Source organism: Nicotiana tabacum, chromosome 12, assembly GCF_000715075.1.
Source record: "Nicotiana tabacum cultivar K326 chromosome 12, ASM71507v2, whole genome shotgun sequence".
Classification (NCBI taxonomy): domain Eukaryota; kingdom Viridiplantae; phylum Streptophyta; class Magnoliopsida; order Solanales; family Solanaceae; genus Nicotiana; species Nicotiana tabacum.
The window spans coordinates 54,246,260-54,256,607 of NC_134091.1; the positions used below are offsets into that span (position 1 = coordinate 54,246,260).

The following is a 10,348-nucleotide window of genomic DNA, read 5'->3' on the forward strand; positions in this document are numbered from 1 at the left end:
GCACGGACTCTCGTCACCTCGTGCGTGCGTATCCCCCACAAATAGAGGGACATATTTAATCAATTCACCTATGGGGTTAATTCCCTCTTACAAAGTTATAAAGGAGACTTACCTCACTCCGAAGTTTTATAACCGGCTCCCAAGCCATTCAATCAACTCAAGTCGATGCCCAACGCTCCAAAACTAGTCAATAAATGAGCAAATTCATAAATATATACTCTACTACTCATTATAATCCAATTTATAACAATTTCTAACTCCGCTCGAAAAGTCGACAACCCTCAGGCCCACTTGCTCGGATTCCGAATTTTTTTGAAGATAACCATTACCCATAACCTCACGAACTCAAATGTATGATTTATTTCCAATTCCATGCCCAGATTCGTGGTCAAAATTCAAAAATACCAATTTCTAGGTTTTTCTTTAAAATCCTAAATTTGTAGCAATTTTCATGTCTAAATCTGTATATAATCCAAATATTTAACTTGCAATAGGTGGGAATCACTTACCTTGACATAGGTGACGAAAATCTCCCCTTGAAGCTCTCCAAAATCGTCCAAACCAAATGAAAACAATGGGAGAAAAATGGGCCAAGCCCCATTTTTAAAGAGCACACTGCCCAGCCCCGTCTTTCGCACACTTCCCAGCCCCGTCTTTCGCACCTGCGGTCAGGTAGCCGCACCTGCGATCCGCTTCTGTGCCTGCTTCCGCTTCTACGAGGCACTTTCCGCTTCTGTGCTTGCGCGGATGCGGCCAAAAGCTCCGCACCTGCGGTCCTTCACCTGAACAGCCTGCTCCGCTTTTGCGACTCTAATGTCGCTTCTGCGCCCTCCACACCTGCGGTCAAAACCTCGCAGGTGCGGGTACACCAGATATCAGCTGCCTCAAGGCCCTCAACTCTTCTTCAAATTCCAAATTTGATCCGTTAGCCATCCGAAATCTACCTGAAACCCTCGGGACCTCAACCAATTATACCAACACGTCCCAAAACACATTACGAACTTAGTCGAGTCTTTAAATCACATCCAACAATATCGAAACTACGAATCACCCTCCAATTCAAACTCAATGAACTTTAGAACTTCAAACTTTTACATTCGATGCCGAAACCCATCAAATCACGCCCGATTGACCTTAATTTTTGCACACAAGTCACATTCGACATTACGGACCTACTCCAACTCCCGGAATCGGAATCCGACCCTGATATAAAAAATTCCACTCCCTGTAAAACTCTCCAAAACTTTTACCAAATGACCCCGAAATGACCTACGGACCTCCAAATCCACTTTCGGACGCGCTCCTAGTACCGAAATCACCATACGGAGCTATTCCTAGACTCGGAATCCCAAACGTATATTGATAACATTGAAATGCACTTCAACTCAAATTAATGAAATTCTTCCAAAATGTCAACTTTCATAATAGGCGCCGAAACGCTTCCGGGTCATCCAAAACTCGATCTGAACATACGCCCAAGTCTAAAATCATCATACGAACCTGTTGAAACCTTTAAATCCTGATTTCGAGGTCATTTACTCAAAGATCACACCTTAGTCACTCTTTCCAACTTAAAGCTTCCAAAATGAGAATTTTCTTTCCAAATCAAACTCCGCACTTCCCGAAATTAAATTTCGACTACGCGTACAAGTCGTAATACCTAAAGTGAAACTTCTCAGGGCCTCAAACTGCCGAACGACGCGTTAGAACTCAAAATGACCGATCGAGTCATTACAATACATTATTATTTAGTACAATACGATTATTTATACTTTAAATCTTTCATTACTAAACCATTACTCAAGAGACCTCATCAAATATAAAAAGCTTGGACCACCAAATGTGGTACCACGGAATATGATCCAATGGCTTGGCTCCCTCTATCTTAACAAAATATTTCGAATTTAAGAAAAGATTCTTAATAGAATGCGCTTCCTTATAAATAAGCTTATCCGGTATGAATAAGATTAGTAAAAATTACACGGGGCGCCCTATTTAGTCGCCCCCATTTAACCTATACCCACTTTTTAAAAATATTTTTAACTTGTACCCACTTTTTAAACAACTTCGGGACTCTTTCTCCTCCTCCTTCGTTTTTTGAATGCTGAACCTTGAGATATTGTTATGCGTTCTAGCCTGATAATTCATATATATCAGCTTGTCCCATTATGTTCAGTTTGGTCTTATTCATAATAATTTAACCTCTTAGATATTTTAGCTTTACAGGCATATTGATTTTTTATTCTAATTTATCTGTAGTAACTTATTTTCATGTCAAAAATATTTTTCATTCTTTAATCTTTGAAATGAACAGCATCAATCGCTGCTAATCATGATCTATTAAATTTATTATTGTTTAGTACTATTTCGTTTTTGTATAATATGTTCTTTTGTTGAATTCTTTTTTTGAAATATTATCTTTCTCATTTCCGTGTGCATACTTGAAGTTCAGCAATTACAAAACAAAGTTCAGTTCCTATAATGCTGAAGTTCAGCAATTACAAAACAAATTTCAGCTCCTAGAATGCTGAAGTTCAGCAATTTACAAAATAAAAACTTCAGCCAAAATATGTTGTAGTTTTATGAGCTGAAGTTTGCCATTGCACTATGAACTGAAGTTTGCGTGATTGCCTTTGCAAGTCAGGCCAAACTTCAGGCAAAAATATCTAAAGTTTTGCTACACTTAAGGCAAAACATTCTGAAATTCAAACTTCAAACATAAATTTTTGCTACTTCAGGCCCGTATGTCTGAAGTTACCCGAAAAGTGAGTACGGTTGCAATTTTTTTTGCAAAGCGGGTATAAGTTAAATGTTGACCCAAAAACTGTGTATAGATGCAAATGCCCCGTATTATTAGTTGAGCAAGTGAATTTTGACAAATGGTTAAAACAAAATAAAATAAAAACATGGGCCAAATCAGATAGTTGGGTGGTAAAGATATGGGCCGACCCAGCCCATTTTGATTTCTGGAACCCCCAAAATAATCTCAATTGTGAAGACGTTTTGATATGCATATTCATAAATGTGTGTGCGCGCACGCGCGAGAGAGAGAGAGAGAGAGAGCTCCATCCCCACAAAAAACTAATCAAAACAATCTATTATACGCTACTTACAAGCACAAGTAATTTGAGTCTAAAAGAATAAAGTTTTCTATATGGAGGAATAAAAAGGATGATTAACCTGTCATTTGAACTTTGAACTTGCTGCTATGAAGGAGAATGCAGTTCTCTTTGTATTTGTAAAAAATATTAAATATTCGTTGCTTTTGGGAGATATTAGGATACTAGCGGACAAAATAAAAATTTTTAAAAGACCATGAATTAGGGCTTCAATCAATAAAAAAAGTTTTGACTTTTAAATTTAATACTTTTGAGTTCCTTTTTAAACCTTTTGAGTAATTATCAAACTGATTTTTGAGAATTTTGGTATTATATGAAGGACTTATTCAACAAATTTTGTTTTAATTTGAAAAAGTCTCTGGAGCTTAATCCTCACTATAAAACGCGTCTCGAACGCCCGGACGTACACCCCAAATTGTTGGACGTATGCCTCTTGAGACTTTCGCCCCACACCATCGCTCCGAAAATGCCTTTTAAAACAGTAGTCAAAATGATCAGATTATTCTACTAAAAATGATAATCTATTGAACAAATAAGGACTAATATTTAATACTCCTTTCAAGAATGCAATTTTTTGTTTTTGAAGAGTGGAACTCATCATAAACCCCAACTTCACACATTGTTGGGATGTATCTCATTTTAGCCATTCAATGTATATTCGTATCTCATGCGGATTAATATAGGGCAAAATAGAAGTTTAATTTATCATAATTCCAATGAGACATCTAATATCATTACATGATTGTAAATATTGATTTTTTATTTTTATTTTTAGTTGGACTACCACATATTCTTTTCCATTTCCTTTTCTTTTAGCAATGAAATCCCTTTTACCGTAGATCTAAAAATTTGCGCCATGTCCAATTCTTTTTCTTTATTTTCTTGAATACCGATTGCATAATCTAATGTTTAGCTATAACTAGTGAGACATTTCTTCACTTTCAGGTAAAAGTTAAGCTTAAAGTAAAAATACGAAAACATCCTATCCACAGTTTTGAGATCTTCTTGATCCTTAAATCCAATTCATATTAGATTTTTTTAAAAAGAATTTGATGCAGTTAGCGAGAGTCGTCGTAGTTCATCTTTAGAAAAACAGGACATTTATTCTTTTCTTGGCAAATATACTTAGGTTTGGTTGGTACTTGGTCGTGGTGTCGGGTGTCTGTCCTTGCAATGTTGAATAGAAAATGTTATATCACTCGTTTTTTTTAAAATTAAGGGGTAAAGTAGGAGTTAGCATGGCTCGTATTTAAGGTTATGGAGTAAAGTAGGAGTTAGCTTTTTCATCCGTTGTCCAATTACTGCATTAGAGTCCTAATTTGAGTCGCATAAGATTCATTAAAAAGGAAAATAATCTCTATTAGAATTTTTATTTTTATTTTTATTTTATCTCTAATTAAGGGTGAAGTAAATATATTCTAAAATTTCTTTTAAGTTTCTGCCATATCTATTTAACTACTTTACCAAAAGAAATCAATGATGAACATTTTTCCCAGTAAATATTTGAGGGAGTTAAACCAAAAATTATATGTGAGGAAATAATGGCAAGTCACATCTAATAAGATGTTCCGATGACCTTTATATGGGACCCACACAAAAATAAAAATGTGAAGTCCACCAGGCAAGAAGTTAGCTTAAAGTAGCTCTTGTCAGCACAAGTACTTAGCTTCCTAAGTGTTCACTACTCCACAAAAAAGAGGAAAAAAGAAAAGAAAACACACATAAAATAGAAAGGAAAATTTCTCTTGAAGAAATGGTTTGATTCTTCAGGTATTAAAAGTGGCATTATAACACTTCACTCTTCTTCCTTAACTAAGAGGAAGAGGAAGAATAGTCCACAGTTTCCTTTTTCTCTTCAGTAGGAGAAGAAGTTGGTTTAGCCATTTTTACACCAATGGCAATTAAAGTTTGGATCTTTCTAAGTTTTTTGGTCATTAAATGTTATGTGGGTAATGTTCCTTTTTTCCTTCAAGTCTTGCTATCGTGCATGTCTATGTGATTAATTTTTACTATCTTGATTATTGATTATACTGTATTCTTAAGACTTTTGTTTTTTCTATGTTTTATTTGTGCTGCTTTCTTACTGTTTAGGGAAAAATATGCCAATTTAAACTTTAATGTTCTGTTTCACTGTTGTTTTACCACAATGTCTAGGAGAATGTGCCAACTTTATTTGCGGTTAGTGACTGATTATACTAAGGTTTTACACTTCTCAATGTTTTTCTTAATTAATATTCTCTGGGATTTTTTGGCTTGTTAAATGAACATTGTTAATGATCTTAGAATAGAATATTAAGTGGGTAAATGTATGGATGAATGTAATAGTTTGTGATCAATGCTAGCTCTACAAACGAAGAAAAGAATAAGAGTAAAGGTCAAAAGTTAAAAAGGATTTGTTTGTTGCCACTATAAAATAGTTTGTGAGGTTGACCTTATTTAGATCAAAAGAAGATAGAAAATTTCCCTTACCTGAAAGAAAGATTGTGATTCAGTTTTTTGGATCATCCCAAATAGTCAAGTAAGATAAAAGGGGAGCCAAAAGTTAATTGAAGATTTTCTTTTCATTTTAATGGTCAAGGATATGAGTTAAAGATTTGGTTACTACCCAAACAGGGTCCTGAGTTACAACTCTCAAAGCAAATTAAGGATAAACTTGTTTGCCTGAGGAAAGCTTCTTTTTAGTAGGGGAAAGCAACTAAAGAAAACACTCATTTTCGTTTTTGGTGTCCAACATAGTTCTATATGCTTTAGCTCAAATAGTTTAATTATAGTCAGAGTTTGATAAGGTTTATAGAATGTCTATGACAAATGTTTAACTCTTCTTAGAAAGTACTATCAATGTATATAAGTGTAGTCCTCGATTCAATTAGTGTTTATATATATATAGTTGTTGAAGTAGAGGGGATGGTGCAAGAGAAGGAGGAATCAGGTATTCCATTTCCTGAAGGCAACACTACATTCCTTGGTGGGACAACTTGGTGCGTGGCACGGGCCGGGGCTTTACAATTTGATCTGCAGAATGCATTGGACTGGGCTTGTGGATTGGGAATGGCCGATTGCAGACCGATCCAAGCCGGTGGCCCGTGTTTTGAACCCGATACCCTTTTATCTCATGCTTCATTTGCTTTCAATCACTACTACCAACAGAATGGTAATTCTGATATTGCTTGCAATTTTGGAGGAACTGCTATCTTGACTAAAACCAACCCCAGTGAGTGGCCTGGATCATTATCTTTTCATCTAATAATTGTATTCTTCTCAAATATATGAATATAAAACCGCATTCTTGTGCCACTGGCCAATATGTCCAGTTCAAGATGAACCTTATGGGAAGTTTTTAGGCATGGAAAACTTAATGTTATTCCTTTCTAACATTTACATTGTGTTTTTTTTATGTTGTAGGTCATGAAAAATGTATTTATGCTACATCTGGATCCAGGTAGTGTTTACTATTACTCCTATATGAAGTTTCTGCATTAGTGAAAGTACTTGAGCATCTTTATTAACTTTCTTACTATTTGTTTTCTTTGTAATTTTTAAAGGATTGGTGATATGAAGTCTGCAGCATCTCCATTTCCCCAAAACAGCTTAAGCATTATGTGGTGGAAAATTGCTATGATTCTTCTTCTATTGTACTCGGGAAGCTGAGATGTTTATTTTGCTATAAGCTGAAAATAGCCAACTTTTGTCTGAAAAAGTAGAGCATAATCAAGAAGAGATATCCTGATTAATTAAGATATGTACGGCTCTGGGGCATTCTTAGAGTGGTTTAATTTCTTAAGTATATTCCTTCCTTTCTTGTTGTATTAAGTTAAGCATCTTAGCCATTGAGAAGAAATCTTGTCTTTCTAACAATGCTGATTTTGGAGAACTGTTCATTACTTTAATATTAAGATTTAAGGGTGAGTAGTAAAAAATTGGGGAAGTGAGTTCCCGAAAAGTGGTTATTTTATTCCTCCAGCTTTACAGGAGATCGATAAAGTATATTCTACTTATTTGTTTCAATTTGTTTGGCTATGGTTCATTCGGCACGAAATTCACGAAAAAAGAATTTTTTTATAACTTGTGATCTTACGTATATTGTTCATCGTTTGTACTATGTGGTTAGCATTTGAGTAGTGTTTGGACATAGATTTAGTTTAATAAAATTTAAATTTGATAGTTTTAATAAAAGCAAAAACAAAAATATATGCCCATAATATTTATGAGGTTATAGAAATTTCTCATTAAAAAAATATAAAATTCTTTTGAAATAAACTAATAAAAAAATAGTGTAAAAAACAAAGTAAAATGATGAGAGTAACATTCGCCATCTACATCATTTTTTTAATTCAATTTCTTCCCTTGTGAAAAAGAAGTGACATGAATGAAAAAAATTGAAAGCTGAATGAATCCAGTTTTTGGTTTTGGGTCCAATTCATAAGCAACTTTTGTCCCTTTCATCCATCTGTTTTACATTTAACTGAGTATTCCTTCGAGTGAATTTTTGATATTTGATATACCCTTGAGAAAATATTAACTCCTAAAGAAAAAAAAGATAATTTGACAAAATTATCCTTAATTAAAAATTGTATTGGGATATGTACAAATAAGGATAAATTTTAAAAAAATAAAATTAATTTTTTTTTAATTATGTAAAAAGACACTTATTTTGAATCAAAATAGAGGGACTAAAAAGTGTTGTTTGTCGAATTTATGTTTCTCGGCAGTGTTTTTCTGCATGTCATCAAAGTGATGGCACAGAAGAGGCAGCCTTTCGCTTTTACGCACGGGTTTTCTTGTCTTCTTTCTTGCTTTTGTTCTCTTTCTTTTCTTTTATTTATGAGTTCGAATGATAGGACTTCTGAATACTGCAAATCAATTTCAAAGTTTCTCTTTTTCATAAATATATTCCATTTGGGAATATATCGTAACCAAAGATAAAAAGTTTCTACTACTTGAATTTGTAGATGCACGTATATTTTTTATAGGTTTCGACCCTTAGAAAGTGATGGAGTGAAAGTATGCAAAGAATTATTACTAGTCAATTAAATGTCATCAACATAGACTACTCATCAAACAATTTTGTTAAGCCCAATATTAACTACTTATATTCTTTTGCGTTTGGTACTACAAAGAACTAAAGCTCAAATATTAGAAAGAAGAATAGAGAAATTAATAGAAAATTGCGCTACAAAGTTAAGCATATAGACAAGCTTTATCGCTTACAAAAGGAAGTCATAGCTTCCCATGAATAACAAATTAATCATCTCAAAGAAGTCAAATTTCATGTATTAAACCCAAATTTGGTTTACTTCTACCCTTTTCAAACTTTTTAACAACCTCAAATAACTCATCCAGATTTCATTCTTAATATCTTTACCCTACCAAAATATGATACATAAATTGTGACATTTCATGTACTTAACTGATTAAGTACCAAACCTGTAAATCTAACAAGCTTCAAGTGGAAGAAGAGCTTCTGAAGAGTTTATAGCAATGCGAAAATAGCAGATTAAAGAGGGATAGGGAGAGATATTATTTCATCTTCAATGTAATGAGCGATACAGGAATTCCCACTAACTGCGTAACTAATTTTTGTCCATTCAATGACTAATATGCCCTCCTTATATACATGTAATGACAAGTCTACCCTTCCCTTATTAATCTGGCATATTACAGACATGACTCGGAGACAACATTCAAGATGCCCCAGAAATGTTATTCATAAATCTCAAGATCCTAAGATCTGATACTACCTAACTGCAATAGACCTAAACTTTCCATTCTCACCGTATCGCTATTTTTGAAAAAGAATGAGAAGTATAGGCATTAAGTGCCGACGTAATGTGTTACGACAATCAAACAATCTGAAGATTATGACTTGGTCATACAATTTAACCTATTAATATTAGAGCAGCCAAAGGTTCAAGTTAACATCACCAGTTGTCTTTGATTTCTAATTTCTATATGTTGATAGGAACATTTAGACTTCTTTTTTTGCATATTGCTTCTACTTGGTCAACTCGTTTCCCTTCTAGGGGACTCGTAACTTGGCCTAGCTACATCCTTGATCCTACAAGATATTGACGTCCCAAAAATTCTGTTTTGAAGTTCAAGTTCTGCGTCTAACACAAGGGTCATCTATGAGAGCGAGACATTGTATTGCGTCTATAATTGGACGAAAACAGTCAACTGCAAACAAAATTAGTTAAAATTCTTTCAATTTTTGGCCTTGAGTTGCTTTCTCTTCTCAACGTACATGCAGATCATTTGCTTTCTGTAATGCCTCACTGTCACATTCAGCTTGCTCTTCCATGAGGCATTGCAGGGTTTCCATCTCTAGTGTTGCCTTCTCTTCTCGTAATCTGGTTATCATCGCCATTGCTTGATTTGCATCACCTGCATTGCCATAGTAGCTTCTAATTCACAATTGATTAGAGCACTAGCACTATCAGAATCGAACTTGTCCTTTCTGAATGACAAGCTATGACAGAAGTAGATACCTTAGTTTCAATCTCCTTGGTGTCATCCCTCTTGTCTTTCCATTAAATTGTGATAAAAGTGCATCATCTTTAACTGAATGATTTACTCTGAAACAACGTCTGTGCACAAACTTTGGGAACCCATACCTCATTGCAACAAATACATTTTGTTGTGCCTGAAGCGAAGAACCCAGGTTCTTCTTCTCCAGTATTGTTTCTCATTACCAACTGGAGTTCAGCTCCCAGTTTGCTCATCAGCAATTGGGCAAACAGTCAAAAGCATAAAGCATGCATGGCACAAATGCCCCACCCTTTCGAAACGTCAGAACCATGAGATTTTAGCCTTCCATGATTTCCTTGTGGCGCTTAGAGGATGCTTTGTGCCGAGGCAAGATACAGTATGTTCCAGCTTTACCTTTTAAAACATGGATCCTCATGTTATGGTTGAAGAAGATCAAATCCCAGTAACATCCTACTCATTCCTTGCCAAGATAGGATCCACCTTGAGCAATACAAACACGGATTAAACCTGGCAATATCGGGCAAATTGCATAACCACGTATGGGAAACAACCATTGATAAACATCAAAACAATCAAGTAACCATTCAAGAAGTGCTAAAGCTAAAGCTGTGGCAATCTTAAATGGACGTTTTCCTTTCCCCTAATAAATGGCCTCCCAGCAGCCACCTATTGGTTGGCCGGCGAAAAAACAAGATAGAGATAGAAGGAGGGGGGGGGGGGGAAGCCCTGGCTTTTGGATTTAT

The 10,348-nt window shown here is 35.0% G+C and overlaps 1 long non-coding RNA gene and 1 pseudogene across 1 annotated transcript; one reads left to right on the forward strand and one right to left on the reverse strand.

The window, feature by feature from the left end:
- The first annotated feature begins 4,895 nt into the window (after positions 1 to 4,895).
- On the forward strand, positions 4,896 to 6,990 carry LOC107808765 (major pollen allergen Ole e 10-like; annotated as a pseudogene).
- Positions 6,991 to 9,184: 2,194 nt separating this feature from the next.
- Positions 9,185 to 10,273, reverse strand: LOC107808767 (uncharacterized). Its single transcript, XR_001653244.2, has 2 exons — positions 9,605 to 10,273; positions 9,185 to 9,500 (listed from the first exon to the last, which is right to left on the reverse strand). It is a non-coding gene; the product is annotated as an uncharacterized LOC107808767 (long non-coding RNA).
- Between the last annotated feature and the right edge of the window lie 75 nt (positions 10,274 to 10,348).